General features: G+C 42.2%; 1 pseudogene; it reads left to right on the top strand.

The window, feature by feature from the left end:
• The window catches only part of LOC146772888 (cytochrome P450 2H2-like), a 76966-nt pseudogene that overhangs the window by 11895 nt on the left and 37389 nt on the right, over nucleotides 1-27682 (top strand).

Here is a 27682-nt window from a genome sequence, read left to right as displayed (position 1 = left end):
ATGCTAATTCATTTTATTGACCTCAGAAGGATGAAAGACTAAGGGCCTAATTAAGAGTCTGGCAGTCCCTGGACCGCCAGACTCGCAGGGGCGCAGCGGTGATGGTCCAGACACCGCTACACCAGCACCCCGACCACTATGTCACAACTTTGGCGGTTGCACAGCTACTAGGGAACCGCTGTTCCCCGGCATTGGCACAGTAATCAGGACCTCGGTATATGCTGGTGGTGCCGCTGTGGCACTGCCATGCATCTTATGAGTTTCAGGACCACCAGTGTGGTCATGAAGGTCTTTACTCCATGAAAAGTCGGCGGTCCTGAAACAAAGGTGGCCCTACAGGCACCCCTGTTCTCCATTTACATGGGAATGCATGCAGTGGGCACAACATGTACACCCCTGTGTGCATGCACCCCAGTTCCTCCATGGCATGGACTTTACAGTCCATGCCATGCAGGAACTGTTTTTGGCATTCCCATTGCAGGGCTTGTTTTCAGAGGCACCGCCGTGGGGCGCCCAAAAATTGCCTGCCAGACACAAGAAAACTCGTAATCTGGCGGGTGGTGGGATCAAGGGATTGGCAGTGAGGGAGCAACCCGTTTCGTGGCGCACCACTCCTGTGCCACCAAACTTGTAATTAGGCCCTAAGTGGAACCCCCTGGAGACAAATCTGTGAAAATGTGGTCAAATAAATCCCTAGAGGAGATAAAATAGTTCTCTGAGAAGAATGGAAGGGTAAGCTGACTATGCAATTATCAGACTGGTCACCGACAGATCAAGTCAGGTTCCATGTGAAAGCTTTCAACTCACTCAAAGTGGTGATAGAACACATTTCTGTTTTGGGGTGCAGCTATCAAAATTACAATACTGCAGTTATAGAGAGTGTGAAAAATCCCAGCGTCACAAACAATAAGTGTAGCAAATTAGGCACACCCATTCAGAATGAGAGTGGTAAGGGTTTAGAATTTAGCTGCTGGTGCAATTTGAAGCACACTGTTACTAATATATTGCTAAAGTATAGTGTGGTAGTGCACTGTCATTTAAAGGCAACACATTTTTCATTGAAATGGCCACTAAATTTGCAGAGATATGCAGTTGCACTGATAAATATATATATGAATCTATATAAAGCCCAAAAATTGCCTTTCAGAGAATATTTATCATTTACAAATCAACAAGTAAAGTGTCTTGATTCGATTAAAACATGCGCTTCATAGCGCTTTCTTAACTGACATTTTTTTTTTTTTAAATGCGTACAGTTCTTTAACAGGTATTTATATTTTGTTTAGTGTTAAAAAAAAATGACATCCTATAGCCTAACATATTACACTCCCTGTGCCTCAACATGATTGATATATTTATATATAGTCCAGTTTACAAAACCCTCTCAATTTCAGGCAGAGGAAGGGAAAGAGGTGCCAACTAGCAGGTTATAAAAACAAAAGGAGAAATATGACAGAAGTCATAACTTGACATTTGATCTCTCGCTTTCAATGTAGAGGAGACAAGGTAAAAAAGCCTCTTTATTTCCAATTCACCTTCTGAAGCTCAGCATATTGACTTTAACGGTGCTGAAGCACCCTCCCCATCCCTACTTTCTCAGCAATCCTTCTGGATAATGACCTCAGCCATTTAAAGATGGCAAGAACAGTAGTGAACAAGGATATCATTTTATTCTATAGGACACATCCTGTAGATGAATAGCACAGGGAAAAAAGCATCACATCCTTAAAAAATAATATCTATTGATGTGTTTTCATAGAAGTACGAAACTGCAGTAAACGAACCTTGAAGGTCAATGGTACCCTTGTAGGAATGGATGTCTGCTTAAACTCCGTGCCCTGCAATTATCAATGTCATGTACCAGTCTTGCGATAATCTGTATTACGCGTTTAAAAACTTTAGGTGCTCTTGGAACTTTGAGCCCATAACAAGCCAAGCTTTCATGTAACTTCTGCCTTCCACCCTCAATGTACCCAGGATGTGGTATTACGGCGAGAGCTTCCAACTTTGGAGCTGAACAAGATAGGTTCAAGTCTCGGGGTTGGCTCAATATCCTGTGATTCTGGGTAAGTGTGCAGTGCCTAAAAGAAATTAACGTGACCATGTGTAATGTAACCGGTATTCATATGAAGCGCTTTAATACCTCTAGGTTGAGTTGGCACTACATAAAAACTGCAGGAAAAAAACTGGACAAAGAGGTCAAAACAAAGCATTAACATAAAAAGTATAGACAAATAGATGCCATTTAGTGGCTGATTTGTACAAAGTGAAAACGTAAAACCTGGATAAATTGCAGCTTCCCCACAGAAATTGTGTGATCTTTGGCAAATATTTTTTTTTCAGCAAAACTATTTTTCTTCATCTTTCTGCATGAAGCACATTCAAATACATAAATCAGAAAACCAACTATACAAATACCCATTGTGTTTGATGTAATAGACTAACGTTGCTCTATAATGATCTGGGCCGCATACAGGGTCCACGAGACAACTGTCTTGCCTGTAGGTTCACTAATGGCACTATCTCCAGTGTGAGGTCGGGGCAGGTATGACTCTAAGCTCATGTTTAAATTTTAATAAGTACTTCTCAGTGCAGGGCTACACTATAACATATTAGAACATTGGAATGTTGGGAGCTCCATTGAAAACAATGGAGCGCTCCGGGCTTATAATGGCTGGTATAAGCCCGGAGCACCAACATTCCAATGTGTCTTTGTTCACAGCTCTGGCTGTGAACAAAGACTTCAGGGAGCCTGAGGGGATTTCAATCCCCTCGCGCGCCCTGAAGGCTTTGTTTTGTTAGAACATTCTGCCCTCTAGTGGCAGAATGTTCTAATAGCCTTATAGCCCTTCGTAGCAGGGTTATACCGGCTTTTAAAGTCCCTCTGCTTTGTTAAAGTCCCTCGCCTTCGGCTCGGGCCTTTAACGCTGCAGCGGGCCTTTAACAGCCGGTATAGCCCTATAAGGCTATATTAATGTCAGTGTGAGGTGCTTGCAGGAATGACTTGAAGCTCATGTTAAATTTGAATAGGTACTGCTCAGTGCAGCGCTACATTATGACAGTCAGTAGTGGCCGGCATGGAGCTCGGGTGGAGGGGGGGGGGATCAATAATCCATAAAAAAAATGTTAAAACCTATCTTACGCAGGGTCCTGCATCTTCTCCTCTCCTGCTCCAGCATGAACAGGAAGCAGGCAGCCAGGCTCCCTCCCCTCAACCAATTACAAGCGTTGTGATTGGTCGGGGTGGCGCTTAGCCAGGGCTAGAGGGGTGGGCATGTTCTCCATGCAGACTGCATGGAGAAGGGCAGAGTGCGCATAACTGGTTTGCGTGGCAAGAGGGGGCCGACTAAACAGTCTTTGCGCACTCAGGAGTGGGCAAACCACTCCTCCCCGCCCCTGCTCGGAGAGCAGAGCAGGTACGCCCGCTATGCGCAAAAGCAAACTCCCCTAGCGGAGGGGCCACCCCTGATTAATATCAAAGCTTCCATATGTTAAAGAAATTTAAAAAATGAATTTTGAAGTGTCTGTGTCGTATTTTACGTGATGTCTGTTGCATGCTTTACTTAGCAAACATTTTCAGGATTCGGCACGAGCATGGGCTCTAAAACCCAAGCCAGAGCCTTAAATCAGCTCTGGGGCTCTCCCTGTTAATTGGTGAGCTCGCACATCTCTACCCCCAAACCACTCCGCTCAATTTCAGTTTTAAAGACTGAAAAAAAATGGCAATGTGGAGGAAGAACTTAACAGGTGCCTTTTCCGTAGACTCTTCTTCCGTCACCGGCTGGGCCAAAGGTCATGTTTGTGTGGGCCTGGCCCACCCGGCCCCCATGCTAGAACCAGGCCTGTTCATAAGGTCTGAAATGTCCCACATAAACGCACTACACAAATGGGAAGGTTTCACAAAAGCAAACTGAAAATTTAGCAGATATCTATCCGAGACATCGGCCTTTCACTGCGACTGACCCAATCATGTGCACCTGCCTAGTACCCCCTGGGGCACCCCGCTGTCCCCCCTCCCCCATAATAGGTTACCCAAATGACACACACAAGACAGTTGGTGTTGGGTAACAATGCTGCAGGTTTATTACATAATTCCAGAATATGTAATGGGTGGGTTATCTTACGGGCGATCCAAGGGCAGGCAATCAACTGGGTCGCCTGCCCGCCTGATGAGCCGGGCAGCGCGGGAGCGATGCCCGCCGTTGCTGCCCTCCAGGTGATTCTTTCTACGATCACATGCCGTTGGTAATTCTACTCACGCCCCCCCTCTCGGGGCGGAGCGTCGCATAGCAAGCCCCCGGTTGTTCAGGCCCACAACCGCCGGCAGGACTAGCAGGGCGCCGACACGGCTTCCGGGACCTCCCTTGAGGCTCCTCGGTTTTGGCTCAGGCACCCCCTATGGTGCCGCGCAGAGGTACCCTTTGTACCGGCCTGCTTCCAGATCGCCCTGTAACTCCGCCTGCAACGAAAAAGAAAACATTACAACGCTCAGAAACCTGTAACTATTACCTACCACTACCTTCAGCCCCAGTATGTAGATCTACAGAAACATGGCAACATAAGGGGATTGCAATTATTCAAACACTACTATGGTATGAGCTCTGGCATAATCAAGGAGGCTATATCAGAGCTCTTATATAATGAGATTGCTACCATAATGTGTCGCTGCACTACATGGCACCAAAGGGGCAAGTGGATTTTGTTACAGGACAAGTAGATTTATGAAGCGTCCTGCCCGATGGACAAGTAGATATTTTATTTAGTTCCACACCCCTGTTTGTGTCCGTGTTGTTACAACAGATAATCAAACAAATGGTATATCCCAAGACTCTGAGTTGGGTAGCTTTTGATTAGGAAATTGGTTTGTAAATGGAGATAAAGCAACTCTGAACAGTCCTGGTAATATGCCTAAAGCAATGCCCAGTCAATATAAAGCACTATTATGTGCAACTAAAGCCGCTTTCATTCCTGGAAAAAAATGTATCGTTCTATTGTGAGCTTATTTCTGTGGTCTTGTCATTCATGTTGCACGAATGTTGTTCCTCAGACAGTGTCTGCTCTCAAGCTCTTTGTGACAAGCTGGCCACCTCTTTCTAAGATTGTCGATCCTATATATGAACGCATCGTCTAATTTTCCCCGAAAGTATGGTCTGTTCCCTTATCCTGCTACTAATGGTTCGCACAAGGAACAGTTTTGCAAGAGGTGCCACTGGATGATGTTTGGAAATTTCTCATTAATCTCAAGTTCCCTGGAAGACCCATATCCAGTTCCCATAATTTACTCATTAGTGCCTGGCCTTCTGCTAATACTATCCCGTGTTATCAATTACTCTTTTAGTAAAATAACGGTTTCCAACATATGCAAGAAGGGGATTGTAATTCCTCTTCCAAAGAAATCAGATCTGGATCCCAGTGACCCTAAAAGTATAGGCCTATTATGTACCAGTTGTCTCTGAAACCATGGAACAGAATCTAGCTGAATAGCAATATTTCATTATTTATTGTATCAATACACTTGGTCGATCAAAGGAGGGCTTCCAATTGAGATACAATACCAAGTCAGTGTTGGTCGCGATGCTTGATACATTTCAATCCATTCCAAATCAGACTCCTTGCTTTCCTGGTGCTTTTCAACCTGTCAGCTGCCTTCAATACAGTTTATCATTCCATCTTGTTGGATTGCCCGAGAGGTGTGTGACTGGCGTCTACGGCCACTGATTGACGGGCCGGACGCAAGTTGTGTTGCTGTCTCTGTTCCGGTCAGCAGAATTTAATATTGACTATCTTCCATCTTGTTCATTATTTATGTGCAACCTTTTTGGGGCACTGATCCATAGCTCCAGGTTTAAAATCTTGTCCTAGGTCCATGACACCCAACTACAGCCAATCCTCCCTCCCAGGACCTTGATGACAGACTGAGAAACCGTTTCTTTAAATAGTGCATTCTTGGATGTCAGATTATCTCTCAAAATGAGTGGCAGTAAGAGTGTTAGAGATCTGTCTTTCTGGTCCAAAAGACTGTGCCCTTCCTGCAACTCCCAACCTTACATGCCACATATCTAGGGGTTTGATTTAATTAAAATGTACATTTTGACATCCATACAATTTCAGAAAATCTGAACATCTTACTTCCTTCTTGTAATGACCTGGTTCTTGGAGCACTGGGCATTCGGAGCTTACTGGGCTCCGGTGCATCTTATGGACTCGTTTACAATTGGTGTCCTGGTACCACTGTACTCTGGCCCCAAAACTATATTACTGAGTACTTCTCTCAAGCACTCCACTCTCTCAGGGTAGCGTGGCAGCAGGTGGAAGCTTCCTCAAGGAGTCAAGGCTGGTCACACACCTCAAAGTACAGCTTGCCCACTAATATGAACTATTAAAATCAATGTCAGTTACTTCTTAACTTTATAAAGGAAAGCACTTTAATAAACACAAGAAAAATATTCCACACATAAAACTTAGATTCGCAGTGAAGACCAGCAGTCGCGACGACCCTCTGGGCCAGAATTCTGATGCCTAACAGTGTTATAGCACCAAGATATTAAGCACTATAAGACCAGTTAACATTGGAATACACAGTCGGTGTTGCACATGCTTACTCTTCAAAGCTAAAGCAATAAATAGCACTGATGTTTGGCTTCAGTAGTTGATATGAACCCAAATGTTCTGGTCTGCACTCTCTCCACCCACCAAAAGCAAGAGAATTCCCACTCTTCCTTGGAGAGGACACTGCTCTCACGGGGTCAGGTGTTTGATGATTGGTGGTAAGTGTCTAGGCACAACAACTGGAATCCTACCAGTCCAGAAGCCACTGTGTTAATTAATAATCCAGTCTTCAATAGTTGAGTAGAAACGTAGTTTATTAGAGAAAATGCAGCCCCACAGGAAAGCATCCAACTCCATCAATGGTAAGCTTCAACTGCCCACCAGAGAAGCGACGCGGACCCAAGACTCCAGAATAGAGTTAGAATGAAGCACCCGTGCTCAGAACATAATACACAACACATCTTCCCCCTTTAAACAAAAAAAATAAAAAGCTTATTTTAAAAAAATGCCACAAGTAAAAGCATAAGTAGAACATCCACAGAGTGCAAAGACGGAGAGTAATCCTTGGAGAAGTCCTCAGGCTGAGCAGTAAACAAAGTAAATCCAGCCGTGAGGAATTAAATCCCCCCACCCCCCAAAAATCCAATAAAACGAGATGCATATGTAGGTTCGTATGGTGGTGCTGCCGAATCCCGGATCGTCGCCAAGCTTAAGTAATAATCCAGTTGTCAAGAATGAGTAGAAACGTAGTTTATTAGAGCAAATGCAGCACCACAGGAAAGCATCCCACTCCGTCAATGGTAAGCTTCAACTGCCCACCAGAGATGCTGCTCGGACCCAAGACTGTAGACTAGAGTTAGAATGAAGGTCCCGTGCTCAGAACATAATAACATCATACACAACACACTGGTCTAGCTATAGGAGGGTAGTTGCTGGTCAAGATGCCAGTACAAGATGACATGTGTCAGAAGGGGGCAGGAGCCTGGACCTCAGAGACCACTTGCCTCTGTCCTGAGTTTCTAGTGGCAGGCCACCCAAAGGGAAGGTGCTACTGATGCATGGCGAGAAAGAGCAACATCTAGAGACTGTGTAAGTCCTGAGTCTGTGGGCAGGGGTTCAAATAGTATATTCTTCAATATGGCATTACGATCCTGCCACAGACTGTAACTGGAAGGCCGCCAAAGGCTCCTAAACACATTGGAGGGGTCAAGGACAAAGCAGTTTCACCTTAATCGAATATAAGGAGGTTTCCTCGATGTTTATGTGCAACATTTTTCTTTACCTCAAGCAGCTGCTGAGTCTCATTGGCTTCAGAGTGGTTGTTCTGCCGCAGGCGACTCTCACGGGTCCTTACAGATAGTTGTTTTTTGTGCTGGGCTTCTGTGAATTCCTTCTCCTTACCTCAGAGTGGCAAATTCATTTCCACAGGCCCATCCGTCACAGAAACACCTTCCCAAACCCAGTCCATATTCCCAAGTGTGGCACGGTGCATGTCAATCCACAGTGGATTCCACACCAAGATGTCTACTTCCCTAATCACCCTGGTGAGTAGCACCTCTCAGGAAACAAGTGAAATGTTGAAAGACCCACTAGCCATCAATGCCATGCTTTCACCATTTTGTGAATGACGAGCTGATCAAATCATCTGTGTACTACTTGTGAATGTCTGCTTCACCTCAAATCCTTTATGCATGTTTTCCTGAATGTCACTGCATGGGGGGAGGATGTGCTGTCCTCTGCCTATGTCTATGGTACCTGTACCCACTATAGCCATGATGGAATGTTAATCCGCTTCAGACAACGGGTCCCTGGCTCAGGAGATTACCAAAAACAAAGTGAGGGTCAGCAGGAAGTCTGAGCTAAAGGCAGATAAGGTGTATTTTCACCCCAGCCTGCTGAGCTCCTGCATGGCCTGGGGAGGGTCACAATGGAGCTGGAATGTCCAGTTGAAGAGATACCAGCTCTGTTTCCACTACAAAACAATGGCTCACTAATCCATTCTCACTGGTGAACACATTCAGTCTCAACACACATCCCAGACATAGGAGGCCATCAGACCCCAGGCAAGAGAGGCTGCACAGGAGGGAGCTGGGGCTAGTCGTACCTTTGACTATAGGTTAATGCTGCTGCCACTGTCCTACTACAGCCTGAGTAGATAACACAGTAGCTACTCTGTAAAAGCGGGATGCACTTCCATGTCTCTTCAACCTCAGCACTAATCTCTGTGATCACTAGCATGTAATCAGAGAGACCCCCTAGTGAACACATGGGATTGTCGTATTAATGAGGTAAATTCCAAAAACTAAAGCAACCATCTAGTGACTTGCTAGAAGATCAACACAAGGCTTTTCAAAGCCATTTAGAACACACTTCTTGCAAACTTTAGGGAAAATCCTTCCCTTTTTTGCCTAAAGTAAAATGATCCTAGGCCATAGGATTGCTGATTCTATCCCACTGGGACTGTGGGAACAACATTTAAATTGTACTCCCCAGAAAACAACAAAGGAAATTAGTGTCCTCAAATCACAGCGGTCCACTTGGTACACGACCTATGTAAGTATAAACATGTCTCCGAAGCTCGTCTGTCGCTACATTTAATACTGATTATGCAAAGGGTCCATCACATGGTGCAGTGTTTCGGACTGGGCCAAAGTGTCTTTCGTTCTAGCTGTCCAGTTTGCCCCGTCCCGCACTATACCATCTGGATCTTACTCTCCTCTGAAGATCCTTCGGTCAAGAAAGCATAATGCGATGGAAGAGCCTTCACAGTATTGGGGGCAAACTCTAGAATGTTCTTCACTATCACTTGCATGTAACATTGGAGCATTATGTCTATTGTAAAGCATTGAAGTTTTTTTTTGTGAACTTCTATACAGATCTTTCTCTGGTGTCTTTTGTTTTTGGCTGCTTTTGTCAGGTCCTTGGTAACAGGTTAGTTGTCTTTTAGCTTTTATTTATTTTTTGTGCAATGATGCGTACTGTGATGTGCACTTCAGAAGAAATAAACAGAAACAACTTGACAGCTATTATAAATACATGGGTTGATACTGATATAGTAGCAAATAGAACTATGACATTTCTGGAGTTTTGGGAGAGGAAGTTTACTTAGAAAATGCTCTTAACATGCGTAGAAATTCTTTCATTAAAAATGGTTGCTATTGATGGTAAGATTACAGATACTTTCAGCTAAACTTGGATTGTTGTTGGTTATGTCTGTTTTTCAGATTCATCGAAAATATGGTGACATGTGCACCATCTTTTTGGGTCGCACCCCTGTTGTGGTACTCAACGGTTACCAGGTGGTCAAGGAGGCCTTGGTGCAATCTGCTGTGGAGTTTGCAGGCCGACCAGTTATGCCCATTCTGGACTGGATTCTTCATGGTCGAGGTGCGTTCTAAACCTCTATTATCTCTTATATTAAAGAGCAATGTTGAACTAACACACCTTCCTGCTGGATTCTCTCCAGCTCTGTATTATTTATTATGAAAACCTATTTACTCCAGTGTCACCAGTTTAGCATCCATTACTACCTGTGTGATACTGGGAAACATTGCACTCCCTGTGCATTACATGAACCGCACAAATCATGCAGAGATTGACACAGTGTGCTTTGTCGGTCTTAACCTAACCAAGGACTAAATAATGGAATTACGGAAAAAAAGGTATACCAGTATTGCACAATGCATATTTATTTCGTCCATGTCATACTGTTAATGTTGCTGTCTCACCAGAAGGCCCTTTTGGCATAATACCCTAAAAAGAAATGAAAATGTTGTGCTTCTTCTGAAGTCAGAGGGCCACTTGAAATAAGGGGAAAGTGTGATATACAGATGGAGTTTTATGAATACATAAACATAAGTTTCTTTTACAAAGAAGGTTTACTATTTCAATCATGTTTGTTACATATAAAAATCATAGATTTTTTTTCCTTTTTATATCAAAATCCTCGATAAGTCTATCAGTTTTAAATATTAACACCCCCTGGTCAAAGATCTCAACACTTTACCTGAATAAAGCATTCAAGAGTAGGGACGGTATCAGTCAAGTTTTGTAAAGTGTTGAGGAGTTCACAGTAATCTATGCATAAAGATTTTAAGAACCTTTAATAAATCTCAGCTAGAAATAACCTTTCTGATGTTGAAATCTGTAGTTTAGACGGCATATTTGGGGGCACATCTGCAATAACTCAGAAAATATAACAACTGTGGTATTGCAATTTTCCAGTGAGACACTTATGGTCACACATGATAGTCCCAGTCACTGAAGTAAAAACCTAAAGCAACTTTCTAGTGACTTGATAGCTGTAAGGACCAAGTTATTTGTCAAATGTGCTAAAAAATTAGAGTAGTATGAACATGCTAATTTGGTCTCAATGTCATTCAAGCATTATTGAAGCAATTATTAAAAAATTGAGACCCGAGGGAGCCCCAGGACCCAACGGGTTGCCAAATGCCCTGTTCCGGCATAATTCTTCATTCTGGTCCGAACTCCACATGCCACTTTTCTCTTCCATCTTAGCATCGTGTACCATCCCAGATTCTTGGAGGGGCAGTATTTTGAACCCAATACACAAGTCAGGTGCCCGTTCCGACCCCTCCAACTACCGTCTGATAGCCTTAATCGACGTGGAGACAAAAATGTATGCATCAAACTTGTTGGCTGACCTGGAGGACTGGGTCAGAAGAAGTAACCTCATTCCCTACACCCAAACCGGATTCAGGGCAGGGATGGGCACACTCACGAACATCTCCGCGGTCACCCTGCTAGCCAACCAAGCTCTCGCAAAATCCAGGCCTTTGTATGCATGCTTCATAGACCTCAAAGCAGCCTTTGACAAAGTCCCGAGAGCCAAGCTATGGGTAAAAATGCATAACTGGGGTGTCCCAACCAAACTCTTGGACGCCATAATCAATTTGTATTCCCTGAGGTGGGTTCAGGTCAGGAAAGGAGACGGGCACAGTATAACCAAAAAGTTCCAAACCCTTAACGGGTTAAAACAAGGGTGTCTGCTGGCACCCTGCTTCTTTAACATCTACACTGCTGACCTTGATAAACAACTACGGTCAATCCAATCTGACCCCCCAAAACTGGGCAACGTCTCCACACCAAGTGTGCAATACGCGGATGACATTGTGCTCCTTGCACAAACACCTGTAGGCCTGCAGCGACTCATCACCAAACTAGGAGCTTATACCATCATGGCTCAACTAACCATCAACCACCAAAAAACAAAAGTGATGTGTTTCGCCAGACGAGTCAAAACAAAGGCACACCGCAAATTCATCTGCCACCTGGATGGGCAACTTCTGTCCCCGGTAGACTCCTACAAATATCTAGGTTTCCATATAGACCGTAACCTCAATTTCAAATTACAATTGGGACAAGGTCGTACCAGAGCTAAACAACTGCAGTTTGCCTTCAGAGTTTTAAAGAAAAGACTTACTGGGTGTTCTACAGGCCATTTGCTCAAAGCCATTTCAGCAAAATTCCTACCCTCTATCTCATACGGCTCGGAAATTCTAAACCTGAAAGATGCCACCTCCTTAAACTCAGCACAATCAACCTTCTTTAAGGACCTGTTCTCAATCCCCCGACATATTTCACAATCCCAAATTCGACTCGAGTACGGACTAAGAAACCAAACTCCCGATAGACAAGGGGCATTAGCCAAATACTACTGGAGAATGAGGGAGGCAGAGGACAACACCCTTGCGCATCACTGTTGGGAAGAAATCGAAACCCAAGCCAGGCTAAACAACTCAATGTTCAGTGTTCTGAAGGATTCCCTCCTGGCATTGCAGCTAGAGTAGGCCTGGCTTACCCTCCCCACCTATTCCAGTTTTAAAACCGTAGTGAATAAGGCAATCAAAAGGACCTCCTTATTAATAGACAAAACAGCTTTCTCAAAACAAAACCATGCCTGGGCCGTGATCCAAGGCTATCAGCGGCTGAAACCCCAACCATACCTGCCAGACCACTTTTCCCAGGAGAAAAAGCACTATCTAACGTTACTGCGGCTGGGGTCATTTCCATCAAAAGACTTGACACCAAAATGGAAATACCCCTGGCAATCCAAGGAATGTCGCTTATGCGGAGGATGGGACGAGTCTTTTCTACACTTACTATGCAACTGCCCTACCCTGGTAGAGACCTGAAGAACCGTCCTCCAGGAAGCCTTTAGGAAGGAACAAATAAGGTCATGTAGAGTAGCCGTCATGCAATGCCTCGGAGGACTATCAATCCAACTGTCCTGTAGAGCCATAAAATTCCTCAAAACCACAGCAACAGAACTAGAAAAAAAGGAAACCATTAACTAACTAATAAGTTTCAGTACACCTCATCCAGAAACTCACTTATTGTAATGTCTGTATGTTTTGTATTCACCTGTTTTTACTCCAAAATGTACATTTCATGAATGGTGGTTCTCCACCCTTTTGTGATATATATATTTTTTTAATGAAATCAAATAAAAGTATTTATTCATTCATTCATACTGAACTAATATTTAGCACTTTATAACATGTCTTTGGTACACAGAAAAAATACTCTGTTTAACTAGAGTATACCATGGAAGTATTGCACCACTCTGCAGTCAAATCATAGCCTGTAGGAATAATATTTGGTAATGTTCTACTCCGCCTTGCAATGTACAAAGAAAATGGATGATTGCTTTGTAAAACTCTCAGCATTCCAAAAGTTACAGTTTAATCTAGTGTTCTGCGTCCTCAAACATCACTAGTATGAGATGTTAATGGATGAAAATTAACTTATGCTTCCTTGTCCTTCATTGTGCCATCAAAGTCATTCAAGTAACTGATCATGTAAAATTCCAGGGTAGTGCTCTTCGGTCTTTGTTTGTGACTGGTGCTGTCGAGCACTACTGGTCTGATTATTAGTGTTCAATGTAAAGAAAATTCATTGATTTACAGTATTATTAATATACTTTCTTGGTTGTTTTGTTTAACATCAAGATGTTACCTATCTGGTACTACAGTAATCCTGTGTTAAATTTGGCTCGAGAATGACACTCTAATACAAGGAAAATACAATTTTCTCTCAACATTATGGAAAGTACAATTTTAAGTCTATCCTAGAACTAAAACCACTTCAGTTTCTTCTTAATTTCCTGATTCCAGAAATCTGGATTGCTTCTGAAAATATCATTTGGATTTTTGTCAACTAGGATCTCCTATTTTTTGGATAATTTCATAAAACCAGGTGTACAATTGTCATTTATCTTGACATCCTTAATATAAAAAAAGGCCACGCTAGAGAAGAAATTGAACTAGTGGTAATGCTGGCTTTAAAGACAATAACGTGCAAACATCCAGGCCAGTACTCGGATCAGAAATATAACTTTATATTTGCACCTTGAATCAAAATACAAATCAGGCTACTGTATAACTTACACAACTCTGGAGCCTATTTTATTGTGGCTATGTTATGAGTATCATTGCAGAACATTCTTTGATTTCTTCCCCCCCCCATATGTTTGACAACATATTTTTAAATTATTTATGATGAAACCCACATGGCTTTTCTCTTGTATTTTGTCATATGGGTAGGAGGAGGAAGAGCTTAATTACTGTCGCATACCACTAGATCATCCCAATGGATGCGGTCATTGGTTCTTTTCTTGTGAGATTTCAGACTCCTAATCTATGTCAATTTTCACCTCAACAAAATGAGCTCCTAATAGTTTCTTCATATTAAGAATGTTGTATTGAGCTGATTTAATCTACAATGATTATATGCAAAATTAAAGTGCATTTGACCCCTCTGTTTTGTGCTTGCATTACTTCCTAGTGTGACTTCCTCATCCCAGTCCTGACAAACAGGTATCCCTTCCCACAGTAGACCGAATTTCCTTGCCTATCCCTTTCAAAATTGAAAAAAAAACACATCTCCCTGGTATGTAGGTAAAGACCCTTCTCTTCTTGCTTGCCATACGAAGGGATCAGGAGCAGCAGACTTTGTTTTTTCTGTCTCGCAAACTTGATAGACAATGTTGATCCTAACTTTTACAGTTAAGATTTTTACTCCTTTTTCCATGTGTGCTGTATGATTTACTGGGCCCCAATACTTAACAGACCGGAATTTCAAGAATTATTTTACCACTCTCTTGGTCCTCCGATGGACCTTGCTGGATGCCAAGAGGAATTGGATATAAAGGGTCCTAACAGTCATCCGATAAGGACCAGGAATTGGACAACTGAATTGCAAAGTTGATATCAAGCTCATGTAGATTACTCTCAAGACAATAAAGGTAAAGAATTATCACTGCAAGCCCAAATTTCCTGAAGAAATGTAGTCGAGCAAAATCATACATACCAAAAGTTCAGCTAAAACTATGCAGAATGATAACATTAGAAAATTGATGCTCTGAGATCTCTCTAATAGGATCTCCCTTAGTCATTGGTAAACCAAAATTGGAAGTGCACACTCACTTATATAAAGATAAATCATGACCGCTGAATCAAAGTAGAATATTTAGTTTAATTTATCAAAATTTAGAAACATAAGTGTATCAATAGACTGCATAGGGTAATAAGACAAATAAAGAAAGGTTAAAAATAATTACCAAAAGCTCAAGAGTTCATCAAAGGGACAATTGTGCCAGTTCAAGTAGGAAGGGACCACACGCGTATATAGCATATGCACCAGTTTGAGAAAGAAGCCAGATGAGTCCACATCAGGCAAGTTAATTTGCCAGGAAATCTCTGCAAATCTCCATTAGCAGTTTGTAATCAGCAGGATATGCAGAAGATCAAATCGTCCGTCACCATTTTAATAACATTTTTAGAGAGAGAGAGCTATCCGTTAGGTCAGGCAATGTTATATTCTTAGCATTTCCGGGGGTGACACCTCCTGGAGTCACCCCATCTGGTCAGACCACTAAGCCCATTGGTCAGTTCGTATGGAGTGTTTGTCAGGTGACATAAAGAAGCACAAGTTGCAGAGAAATTGGTGGGACAATTGTACAGTCCTTAAGCCATGCAGTATTTGAAACGTTAGAACAATGCTCCTTTACGTAGAACATAGGAGAAAGTTCAAAGAGTACAGTTTCCCAAGCAGATGTCCTGGAATGGTAACCTAATTGTATCAACATCTTTCGTTCAATACATGTGAACTCAGTAAGGAAATACACTGTTGCACATAATTTGTTATACTGAAGACATCTCTCACAGACAGTGAGCTTAGCAAGGCAGAACACTTTGTGAATGTATTAAGGCCTATATTAATTTAGACTAACAACGCAGTATATAGAATTTTATAAGCACACATTCATAAAACAACATAAAGATGTCATTTTGTTTTGTATAACTTCTGATGCACTTAGAAACACTTAGTAGAATTAGAATTGATACATGTCAGTATTGGGTACTTATAACGTTTTGTTTGTACCAACGTGTAAATACATTTCAAATCATACATTTTAAACATAGGTGAAGTACATTCTCTATAAGTTTCACAGGAGCATCATGAAATAGAAATGTGTAGCACCTACTTTTCTTTTTTCATTTTCGGTGCACACGGTTACACACACAAAGAAGTAGATTTTAGTCAAATGTACTGTCATAATTGGTATCAATCGTACCATTTGATAAATCTCATTAGTTATTCTTGCATATAAATGGTATTAGAAATATTTAGGCAAACTTTTTATAATGTAAGAGTTCATCATGTGCATGTTTTTCTAACACACATTAATAAAATATAGTTCTTTTTCTTTAGTATAACACAGCTTATGTTCCCTATACGAATGATATCACCTATTCTACTCTTTTTTGCATACTTTTACGATGCAGTAACTAAAATTCTTTGTTTTCCTCATCTTTTCTATAACGTATGAATTTTTCTCTCAGAGTGTCATGTTCGGTCTCTCCTGTCCTTAATGGTAAACATTTATTCTCACCAACTGTATCCGCTGGATATCAGTTGCTATCAGGACGCTCTTTAAGCTCTACTGCCGAGTTTGCAAGCTTGGATGTGCATTCCTGGATCTTGAGGGAGCCCCTGCAGTAGTAGGGTTTGTTCCTTTTCCTACCCAGTTGCTCGATTTCCATGGTGTCCTGCCAGAGTCATCTGGGAGCTTAGACTGGTAACAAGAGCGGTAACCGATATGGTAATCGGAAGGAGTCTGCATCTCTGAAGATGACCTTCTGTGAGAGAGACCATTTTGTTCCTCTCAGGATGTACATATGGCAGTCATCCTCATTTCTAAGGGTCGCATGATTGTTCTCTGTGACATTCGGTAGAATGAATCATGATGATCTGTAGGTATTTATCACCTTCTTGTCTGTGTTCAAGATATGGTTAAATGCAAGAGAGGCATTGGACTCTGTTTGTTCACAATGGGTTTCAGACAGCTCCTTTTTGATGTCTCTGGTCAGTAGGTTTCATGCAATACCTTGTGAGGTCCGTATGAGAGATGCTTGTGTATATAATATTATACTTCTACAATCTGTAGATTTTCTGTACTTCACCTTAGTAGTGTTCATGCACTTTCTAATTTACTTGCTGTGGTGGTTTTACTCTGTGCATATGTTTGCACTTTTAGGAATAATTCGATTTCAAGAATGCTTTCATGATTCCTATGTGGATAAGGGGTTTCTATTTTTAAGGAGGAGACATGTTTCCTTTGTCAGTGACTAGCATGGTTTCTTTTTAGGGGTAGAGGGAGGTGATTGAGTGGCTTTTGGCCCACAACTTCTGGCACAATGCAGTTGGCCTTTCAGACTTTGCTGTCCATGCTGTATGGACCCCTGTAGTGGGATTTCTCTGAAGGTTTTTCTATTTGAGCGTCAGCCGTTGTCTATTCCCTCCCCCTTTTGGTGTCCGATTCATCCCATCCTTGTTTCAGACTCCGCCAGAACCGATGTTCTCAGCCAGCTTTTAATTTCTTCTGCATTCTAGTCAACTGCTTGAAGGTTGGGGGTTTCAGCCCGTCCATCGTTTAGGGAACTTTTCATCCATTCACTGGGTGTTAGATATCACTTTTTATGCCTTTGACTCAATCCAGTCTTTGTTTACATCAGTATTTTCGTTCATTCCAACATATGAATTGGTTCTTTACTTCCTTTGGTGCCTTGGTATCTTTTTATGTGGACGCAGGTACGACTTAATGATTTGGTCGCTCATGGGGTCTTCCTTGCTCGAGGTTCAGGAACCAATACTTGTCTAGTGTGTTTCCTCTACCCAACATTGTTGCTCTGCTAAACTTGATTCCTGGGTGGTATTGGTTTGAATGGATCAGTCATTCTTCTTTGATTGACATGACTTCTCATGTTGACCTTTAACAGAGTTCTAGGTAAGAATAAGGGAAAGCGTTCCTTCTGTATTTTGTGGCTATTCTATGTAACACATTTTACACAGTAATGCAAATGTGGAAGGGAGGCCTTATTAAATGTTTGGGTAAAAAATACTAGGCTAACTCTTTCTGTCTTTCCTGACTCCTTTAACATGCCTACACACACACAACAGACCACATATTATCCATCACTCCTGTTTTTTGATATAACCCAATGTACTTCCTTTGCTTAACATTCTCTCTATTTGCTAACTTATCACTCGCATTACTCTTGTTCCACATCTTTCTGTCCTGGGTGGACACACTTTAGAACTTACTATAATACCAAGCTATATAACAAAGTAGCCTCTTCCATGAATAAATGGGTATATATTGCAATAATTCCACAACATCACCTTCTTCCTTACAATCTAGGAGATCATTTTACAACACAGTTAAATCCTCTAACTCCTTCATTGGCCCTGGTATGATACAAGGTCATCGTGATACTTGAGTCCACCCTTTACTGTGAAGTCTGCCAATTTCAATTGATAAAAACAGAGAATTGCCTCTCACTACCACCACTTAGGACAATATTGTTGCATAAAAATAGTAATCAAAATGTGATTAAACCTGAAATTCCTATCACTCTTACAAATTCCTATCCGTGTAAATGATACAGTACCAACAATAAAATTCTAGGTAAACTCTTCTTCACAATTACAAAACCTTATCACAGCTGTCCATCTAATCAAATTCCAGCCATTTCATCCTAAATTACTTTAATGTTCTAGTTGAATCTGGGAAGTGGTTCAATTATTCATAAGAACCAGCCCACGTAAGAGTCGCATGAACTGTCCCATATTTCCCAGTCTGGATATCTTTTCTGTTGCTTCCGCTAATCTAATTTCTGGCTTGATGCCTTTTTTTATTAATATCCGAAGGTCTAAATACTGCACAGCAACGTTGAACTTTGTTTTGTGATTTCACTTTTCCTAAGCACTTCCAAGGCTTGTGCTCATCCTTATCAGACAACTGCTCCAGTACGTTATTTTCCAAATTAGTTAATTTAGAGAGAGGACAGAGGATGCCCTTCAAGCATTTTTTAAAATGTAGATTGAGAACATCAGCACACATCCTAATTTATCCGTTAGTTTTATACACCAGTGCAATATAGGCCAACAATTTAGAGATAATACCTGTCTGGGCAGTATTATTGTCTCCAAAATGTTGCTGTTCTCTCTAAAATGAACCTCTCAACACTACTAGTACCATATAATGTTTCATATCAGTAAACAAGGATTTTGATATAGCCACAACTTTTGAATATTAACTTTGTTAATCTTTTTAAGATATTTGGCATTTACCACCCAGTAATCCAAGTCCACCATATAACAATTTTCTTTTTTTTACAGTATGGATCATTCAGTTCATACAATTATAAACAAATACTTAATGGTTTCTAACCATTAAAAACACATTTTTATGTAACAACTGGTGCCTTTGATAAACTGCTTACATTGTGGGAAATTCCCAGAGTAACCTTTTTCTTGAGTCTAACAGTGACGTAAGAGTGAGGTTTATTTTTCAGTTTATATATCTGATGCATAAATCTGTAATGATGGCTGTCCCAGGGAAAGTCTAACTGTGCTCCAACAACACAGAGCAAACGAGGAAAAAAAATGCCTTGTCTCACGTAACTGCCGCACAATATTATCTATGCCTGAATCGCAGTGCATATGTTCGCTCTTTTGGAAATTTTGTAAGGTAGTTCAATGTTACAACTGTTAGAAACTATTATTAAACCGTTCCCTTTACTGCTCCAAACTCTTCACTTAGTGGGACAGTGATAATATCAAGTTTTACTATAGCACGTGCCCACTGTCCTCAATGCCCTCTGAGTTGTCAGGTGTGAATTTCTTGGTGTTGGGTTAATCCACATAGGGGCTGTTGCTATGGGGAAATGTTTTGTGACCCTCAGCCCAGGGCTTTAATTGGGCAAGGTCCTAACAATGCTTAGCGCCAGCAGTTCTACAAAGCAGGTACTGAGACTGGTGCCTATCGGGCTCTCTGAACTTTTGTTTCCGAACTTTCATTCTTTGTGTGCCTTCGGCTCCTCTAAATACGAACCTTAGGTTTGCAGAGCATAATTAAGAGTGTACTTTATGAGCACCACCAAAACATCACTCCGCAGCAGGGTAGCACCATCTCAGCATCTCTCTGCACCACCTCAGTAATGCTCAGCATCACCTCACTGGTACTCGGCACAAAAACAGCACACCTCAGCAGCAGCGCACCACCACAGTATCACTCGGCACCACCACAGCATCACTCAGCACCAGCGCCACATCTCTTCAGCACCAGCGCTGCATCTCCTCAGCATCACTCAATACTAGCACAGCACCATCTCTGCACCACCTCTGCATCAATGCACCACAAGCCCAGCACCAACTCAGCACCACTACAGCACCATCGCAGCACCACCTCCGCAGCAATTCTGCTTTTAATGCAGCACCTCTTCAGAATAAGTACAGCACCAGCTGAGCACAGCACCACCAAAGCATCACTCAGCACCACATCTGCACAACCACACCACCACCTCAGCAACACTACGCACCAGTGCATCACCACCTCCGCAACACTACACTACAAAATTCCATTACACTTAATACCATTTAATTACTATCCAAATAATTCTACAGCACACCATGCCACATATTTCCACTACACATCTCCTCACCACACAATTCCACAACAAACCATTCCAGTACAACCCATCCCTCCCTCCCACTACCCCTTTTCATCTTGCAATCCCACTGGCCCTCTCATTCCTCCCTCATACTCTCTATCTCCTCTCTATAATACCTGCTCACACATGCTACCTTCTGGTAGCCCATCGCGGTGTGCACTAGCCAACCTCTCTCTTCACCCTCCCCAGGGAACCCTCCCATCTCTCTCCATCTCTCTCCATCTCTCGCTCTCGCTCGCTCTCTCTTTCCCCCCCCCACCTCACTTGCTCATACACTCTTCACGCCTCTATCATACGGTTAACTTCAGGTCTTTGAGCACAATATATTTACTGTGCCTTTTCAAATTTTTCTGTCCCTCAAACCCACACTGTCTTCCTCTTTTGCGGGTGTCTTCTATATACAAAAACACTCCCTCTTTATACCTCTGTGGCCTGCTGTTCACTTCTCTCTCTCTTTCTCACACACTCTTGATGATCATCTGTCTAGAGTTCATTCACCACTTCGTGCACAAACTACCTATCCCTCTCTATCTTCCTCTAACTCTATTTTCTGAAGCTCTCACCCCTGTTCACCATGCCACACAAATACACTACACACCACACAATACCAACTCAAACAATCCCACAAATACCAATTCCAATCCAACCCACATAATTCCACTCCACACCACTTACATCCACAACACTCCAAACAAAACACAGGGGTAAAAGACATTACCATTTACAGTGCCAATAGCTCTAACTCCCGCAAATGAGAGACCTATTGCATTGCAAATGCTTGTTATAAATTGGTATTGGATTTCTTGTTGGTTTCTTTTTCAGTTGTTTTGGAGCTGTTTAAACTGTTCTTTGAGTAAGCCTTGCTGCTCAGAGCCACAGCTACCCAGGGTTGAGCCGAAGGTTTTCGAATGAAACTTTCTGGGTTAAAGGGGTTGGTAAGTGTATTAAATGGTGAGGTTGCACAACCACACCATGTAATACTCCACGATTTGTAATAAATATGTTTAAAGTACTAGCCTTCTATAATAATGAAACAAACAGGCTTTAAAAAAAACAACCATATTCAAAATTATTTATTTAAAAACCTATAAATAATTTCCTATGAATGTTGAAAACTATGGTTTTTCATTTCAGGGATACTGACTGCCAGTCAGTCAGTCAGTCAAAAGCTTTTATTTTGTCATAATGCCATAAAAAGACATAAATAATTCTGTACAATAAAAGACAATTAAATCAACATATACATAGAGTGCAGGCCATAAAAACATTAAAACTTTATGCTAAAAAATTTGCACAGAGAAACAAAGGTAAATTATTTCCACAAGAAGCCAATTTGTTGGAACTGTGACCAAAGCCCAAAATAATCTCAGAGCACCAGCAGATTCTAGAATTGCAATAATAATGCTACTGGAATCAAAAGGGTTGTGGGACAATGATCATTTTTTTGGACCTGGTGAGCCACATGGAAAAAAGATATTTGGCCATCGCAAAGACTATCAATGGGGTGGTATCATATTTTAAAATTCTAAAGACTACCTGGTAGTCCCTAAGGCCCCTAGACTTACAGAGCTGAATAATCCATTTCTTCCTAGCCTTGATATAAAGGGGGCAAAAAAGAACAACATGCATCTCAGTTTCACAAATATCAATACAAGCAGGACACATGCTTGAACGATCAGATGCGTTAGACCATCTACATGTAAAGGCCCTCAAAGGTAACGAACTGTGACGAAACTGGATGTAAAGTTTCTTTGCCAGGGGGGGTTGGATAACATCCAGGAAGGTTTCGTACTGGGGGCTGGACTTAATGTCCAAAAAGGTGTCTGTAAGCCTACCCAGAGAAGAATGTAATAACATTTCCTTCCGATAGAGACACAAAGCCTCACTCAAAGATTTCTTGGATAATGTGCGGCTTGTCTCTTCCGGGACGGACCAAAGGTCCCCCTTCCCTATGGCATAACACAGGGTCTTAACGTAAGTTAGCCAAGGAATCTTTTCCAGTTTCCCCCTTGCCAATATATCGGCCAGGTCAAGCCTATAGCTTGCAAGCTCAGGTGTTGACCAAAGTCGTCTCCAGAACAGGAGAGGGCGATTCAGGGCAATTTCTTCTATAGGAACTAAGCCTAAATCCAATCTCAAGGGGATTAGGGGGGTACTTGCAGGTAATTTCAGCAGACGCCTAATAAAGGAATTCTCAATTACCGCTAAAGAAGCAGGAGTAGAATACCCCCAAAGCACAGCGCCGTATAGCGCGCCCCCTCTTGCTTGGGATTTATAGATTTCCATAGGGGGGCCCAAAGGTTTGGAAGAGGTGTTATTAAAAACCTTCAGTAAACCCCCCACTGATTGAGCTAGCTTCAGGTTTGCCTTTGCCATGTGAGACCCCCATTTCATTTTATAATTGAGGGTCACCCCTAGATAGTCAAAGGTGGCAACCCTATCTAGTTCTACATCTCCCATCTTAGGGTGGGGACAGTTGATTAACTTGGAACTGAAAACCATAAATTTTGTTTTGGATAGGTTCAGTTCCAAATCCCTTTTTTCGCAGAAAGAGCAAAAGGCCTCCAATGTACGCTGGACGCCCATGAAAGATTTGGATAACAAGAGCGTGTCATCCGCGAACATAAGGGCCGGTATCCTACGCCCCGCGAGGATTGGAGAATCCAAATTAGCGGAGCGCAGGAGATGCTCAATCATCCCATTGATAAAAAGGGAGAAAAGGGTGGGGGCCAGGACACAACAAGGTTTTCGAATGAAACTTTCTGGGTTAAAGGGGTTGGTAAGTGTATTAAATGGTGAGGTTGCACAACCACACCATGTAATACACCACGATTTGTAATAAATATGTTTAAAGTACTAGCCTTCTATAATAATGAAACAAACAGGCTTTAAAAAAAACAACCATATTCAAAATTGTTTATTTAAAAACCTATAAATAATTTCCTATGAATGTTGAAAACTATGGTTTTTCATTTCAGGGATACTGACTGCCCCATATGGACCTTCTTGGAAACAACAACGGAGATTTGCCCTGACGACTAAGACATTTCGGCTTGGGGAAGAAGAGCATAGAAGCACGGATATCTGAGGAATCAATATTCTTGATCAGGGCCTTTCAAGAGCCAAAAGGTAGGACAAGTTTGCCTTTGTTCAGGTAGCTTTTTTACTGGTTGCGAGGGCCTTCTGTAAATTACGGTGCCCATCTCTTGGTGTCCGTTGCTCTCTGTTGGCAGCTGTGACCCTGCAACCACTCAGATGGTGGCTGGGCCAACATATGCTGGAGATTAGGCCTAACGGCTAGTTTCTGGGTCTCTCTGCCGGCCGTGGGGCAATCTGGTGGTTAAAGTGGCTCTTGTCTGATGTGGTATGACTTTTTGCTGTTACCGAGGAGGCTTTAATAAAGGTGTTTTTTTGAGGGGCAGGTATTTTGTTTTGGTTAAACACTATACTGGGAGCATAGTCTCTTAACTTTAGTTGGTGGATATTATTTATTACAGGAGCTCATTGCAGGCATCAAAGGCTTTTTGCTGGTAGTGGGGACTCTTTGTTGGTAGTAGTACGGTTTCATATAGTGGTGCTGGATGCTCTTAGATAGTGGTGGGCTCTCTTAAATGGTGGTCTGCTCTCTTTGCTGATGGTGATATCTCTTTTTGCTGGTGATTTTGAGGTTACTTGCTGTTTCTGAGGACAACTGATGAGCCAGGTTTTTTTTTGTAAGGTGCTGGGGTCCATGTTTTTGGCCTCTGGGATTCTTTGCTGGTCTCAGGATACCTTTGTCATTACCGGGGTCTTCTTATTGGTTTTAGGGTCTTTTGTGGTATCAGATGCTTTGTGCTGGCGTTGGGAGGCTCATATACACCAACTCCTGGGCTTGAAGTGCTCCTTCATGGTATGAGTGAACGACAAAGTTATCCTTTATGTAGGATAGAGCCTCTTTAACTTCCCAGTTTTGAACCCTCCTTTCCAAACCTTTGTCCTCAGGTCAGCCATTTGATCCTCAGTTCAAAGTAACCAACGCTGTCTCCAACATAATTTGCTCACTCGTCTTTGGAAATCGGTTTGAGTACAGCGATGCCAAATTCCAGTACCTTCTACATCTGGTTAGCAACAATGTTCGTCTGGCTGGTGGATTGGCTGCTCAGGTATGGCCAAGAACCACGGTGTTTTGTTCCTTCCACAGACAGGCTTCTTCCAAAGTATCTTTATTTCAGACAAGTAATACATAAAAAATTAACAAACCATTTCCTGTAATGTGCAGTAGGAGAGATGTTCTCTTAAGATGTCCATTTGACACCATTTTACTGAGAGACAAGATTATGTCACCCTTTTACCAACTGTATTCTTGTTTTGTTTTATGTGAGCCAATTAAACGAATACACTTAATTCCACTAGTTTATAAAAAGATAGGTCTAAGGTGGCTAACACAGCATCAGAGATATGAAGTCATATGTTCTGTTACAATATTTCCTTACATATGCACAGTAGGTACCTCTTTGCAGCCTGTTAGCTGGGGTTTTTACCCCAGAATGGAGGCTTTGATGGAGAGGTGAAAATATACAGCATCGAAGAGTGTAGATTACCATAAGCAAAGGTTCTTTACTACAGGCCTCCTAAGAGTGACTTGTGTTTGGAAGCGCCCACAGACAGGCAACAGATATTGAGAAGGACGTATGAGGATTTAGAAAGCTGCATGTTTAGGACATGTTTGTATTCTTTTAGCCTGTCTTGTTTTTTCAGATGGTCAATATATGCCCTTTTTTGAGACACTTTCCTGGGCCACACCAGAAAATCTTGGAGAATGCTTGTAAAATCTTCCAGTTCATCGACAAGGCCACCCAGGAGCACAGACAAACACTTGATGCTGAGAACCCACGCGACTACATTGATGCCTACTTGCTGGAAATGGACAAGGTAAGGGGCCAGAAGTCCATGAGTGCCCACTTGGATGCTGGTACATTGTGCTATGAGTCTGATTTGCGATCTTGCTTCCGTGTGGCTTCATCCTAAACCTGTGGTCTTACGGAGACGAAACTCCCGATGAGATTTAAGGGCATAAGGGTTGTTAGTCATGATGGAACAGTAGAAATCCACAGCACATTTAATTATCATGATACAAGTGGACATTTTAGTTTAGTATTAAATATGTCTCTTGTTTCTGAGAATGCAGTGGCTGGCAGTAAATGTTTGGGTGAGACAAAGACAAGTGGACAGACCCTCCTGGTGCGCAGTTTTAAGGCTTGAGTTCATGTAGGAAGCTGGCTCTGTATATACTATACCAAAATGAGGTATAGTGTGCACAGAGTCCAGTGGAACCCCAAAGGTAGGCAGAAGTAAAAGTAGATTGCACCTTACTCTCTATTTGTGGAAGTGTGGGCGAGCAGTAAGGCTTTATCAGAGGACAGTGTTAAGCATTTGTTGTACACACTCAGGCAAGAAAGGATGTCACACACTCAAAGACTGAACCTAGACCAATTTGATTTGAGTAAAAATATTACTCAGTTATATTTATTTTTCTAGAACCAAGCAAGCCTGGCACAGGTAAGTGTAAATGGTATTGTTCAACCTGCCTTGAAAAGTACAAGCAAGCTGAATGAAAAATGACATTGTAAAAGGTTTATAAATACGTTGAATAAAGTGGAAATTACTGTTAGATTACTTTTCAGATTACTTTATGGATTACTTTTTCTACTCAGTGTGATATGCCTAGATATCACACTGGGGCATTTACTAGAGAAAATGTAAGTAAAGCAGTTTTTAGATATTAGCAGTTTTTCAACTTCTCATACAAAACCAACTTCACACAACATTTTTCACAAGAATGCAGTCAATACAGTTCTATAGGAGGAAATGAGGTTATTGGTTTCAAGGTAAGTACTTGTATTTGGTTTTCTGGGGTTAGAACCAGGGATCCCCCAGGGTCAAGGCTGCACCCTCAGCAGCACTAGGACGGCCGGGTGCAGAGTGCTGAGGCCCAATGTTATCCAATGGGGGATAGGGGGCCTCCAGTTGGTGGCTGCTCACGAGCAGGCCACAAGGTTGTGATATCAAAGCTCCTGCTGTTCGGCTCAGGGCAAAGGGGGATCCGAGTTAGCACCCAAAGTGCACCTGCAGGGGCAGCTGGGTGCAGATTGCTGTTTTGGCGTACGGTGCTCTGTTGATTTCGTTGGAGATTCTCCGGTCGCAACAAAGACTGCAGGCTCGGGGACGAAGATCTTCTGGAGGTGACCTCCGGTTGGAGAGGTAAGTTGGAATTTCTGGGGATGCTGGGACACTGTTGGTTGGGCCACCCAAGGCTGTGGGACGTCAGGTGCAGGGGTGTCTTTAGGTAGTGGGTTATGTTACCAGCTCCTGGTGACACAGATGTAGGATTATTAAAGATTCTCCCCGTTTCTATTACTCTGAAGCAAAATGCTCAGCTTTCTCGTATACCTCAGTACAAAATTTCTCCGGCAGGCGAGAAGGCTTTGCTCTCCATCATACAAGATTTGGTAAAAAGGGGTGTGGTGGAGGAGACAGCTGCTAATGTGTGTAACAGCCCCATTTTGCCTATCTTAAAGAAGGCCCCTGTTGGAAGCGATCCTGACTACACTGATACCTATCGTTTTGTGATTGATTTGCGTGAAATTAATAAAATAGTGGTGCCCCAATATCCTGTGGTTTCAGACATCACTACTATTCTCACTATGATTCCTCCTACTGCTAAATATTTCTCTGTGATTGATTTAAAGAATGCTTTCTTTAGCAGTCCGATTCATCCTGTTAGCCGCCATACTTTTGGCTTCTCATTGTCTGGTCGCAGCTTCCGGTTCTTTCGCGCTCCGCAGGGGTACAGAGAGAGTCCTAGTATTTATAATCAAGCTTTGAAAACATTGTTGGATGATTTGGTCTTGCTGGTAATGTGCTTTTGCAATACGTAGATGATTTGTTAGTGGATTCTGATACCGAGGAAGGTTGTAAGAAGGCCACCGTACAATTATTGTCTCATTTGGCTGCTAATGGCAATAAAGCATCCCTTTCTAAATTTCAATATTGTCGACAGGAGGTGACCTATCTCGGTCATCTACTGTCGAAGTAGGGGAGGAGACTAACCCCTT

Source organism: Triturus cristatus, chromosome 12, assembly GCF_964204655.1.
Source record: "Triturus cristatus chromosome 12, aTriCri1.1, whole genome shotgun sequence".
NCBI lineage: Eukaryota > Metazoa > Chordata > Amphibia > Caudata > Salamandridae > Triturus > Triturus cristatus.
This window is presented reverse-complemented; position numbering and strand designations above follow the sequence as displayed.